General features: G+C 43.4%; 1 protein-coding gene across 1 annotated transcript in view; it reads left to right on the forward strand.

The window, feature by feature from the left end:
* Ssr1 (signal sequence receptor subunit 1) overlaps positions 1–1,313 on the forward strand; it is a 29,216-nt gene that overhangs the window by 9,196 nt on the left and 18,707 nt on the right. The window lies entirely within an intron of this gene.

A 1,313-nucleotide genomic window follows, 5' to 3' on the forward strand; every position in this document is an offset into this window, starting at 1 on the left:
GCGGTGCGGTGCGGGACGGGCGCCCCACCCGCGCCGGCTGACGTGTCTTTAGCGTCTGCGCCGCCGGGCCGACCTCATTCATTGCTGGCGCTCCTGCCCTCCGCGCGGCTTTTTCCGTTACAGCGGCCTTTTCCCTGGCCGTCCGTCTCTCTCATCGGCACCTGACCACTGTGTTCCTTCGGAGACTTGATTTCCAGCAAACTCCCCGCGTGCTGTCGAGTTGTCAGCCTCTACTCCCAGGCGGAGCGAAGAGTCCCTGTGGGACGGCGCTCTTCTGCCCTCCCTCTCCGTTCGGACTTGGGTGCCCATTTTGTCTTGGTTGAAAGCATCCTGTGTGCCAGGAAAAGTCTACTTAGGGCTTCACTTTTTCTTTTTAAAATAGGTTTATTCCTTCTCACTTGGGATAAAGATAGCTTAGATGATAGCATATAGAAAATGTGGAAATTTGGCTTCTTTCTCTTATTATCATGAACTTCGATTTTCTGATTTGTAAAATGAAGAATTAGTTTTAAGTAATCACTAGGATTCCTTTCCATTTTACAAGTTTAAGCAGTCTGTGTGGCATAATGAATGACAATTTTCAGTATTGCCAGGAGGGGTCTGGCAAAGAAAAATGAAGCGGTTGGCTCTGTTTAGTGGCTAAGTGTAACTTCAAATGACTATGTTCGAGATTTTTAAAAACTGGGTTTTGAAGATGACTTGTAATTTATTAGTGTACTGTTTTAGTCTTTGTTAGCCGCTAAGAACTCAAAGACATGAGAAAGGCTGAAAATGTGTGGTCTTAATTAATATACACTGCTTTTCCTGGACTTGCACATGCGTCCCTTCCTGCGTTTTTTTCCCTACTGAACTGCCACATCATCCGTTTCTGAGAAGTAGTGGAAGAGTTGCTAGAACTTTGGAATGCTTCTGAGGGTCTCACCTGAAATAGATGTAATACTTAGAGTACTTTTACCTGAAAAAGTATGAAACTTCTTGGTGTTACAGTCGTATTTCACTTTATATTAAAAATGTATTTAAAAATATTTGAAGCCATATGCAGAAGTAATGGATTCTTCCTTTGCTGGCAGCCCTGAAGTCACCAGTATATATATTTTTGGTACACAGGTCTTTGCGCTTTTGAGGCAGGTGGTGGAACCACTGAGCGAAATCCCTGGCCCACCAATATATTTTTACTAAGCAGTGTTTCCTGAAGGCTGTTTTTTTTACCAGGATTGTGATAGATATATGTCCCTTGGAATTGCACAATACTACCAAATTCTAACCATTTCCTCTCGTCAGTTCTGATAACAATGTTGCTTGCCTATATATAT

The sequence above is a fragment of the Fukomys damarensis genome, unplaced genomic scaffold (genome assembly GCF_012274545.1).
Source record: "Fukomys damarensis isolate Sample0158 unplaced genomic scaffold, DMR_v1.0_HiC HiC_scaffold_10, whole genome shotgun sequence".
Classification (NCBI taxonomy): domain Eukaryota; kingdom Metazoa; phylum Chordata; class Mammalia; order Rodentia; family Bathyergidae; genus Fukomys; species Fukomys damarensis.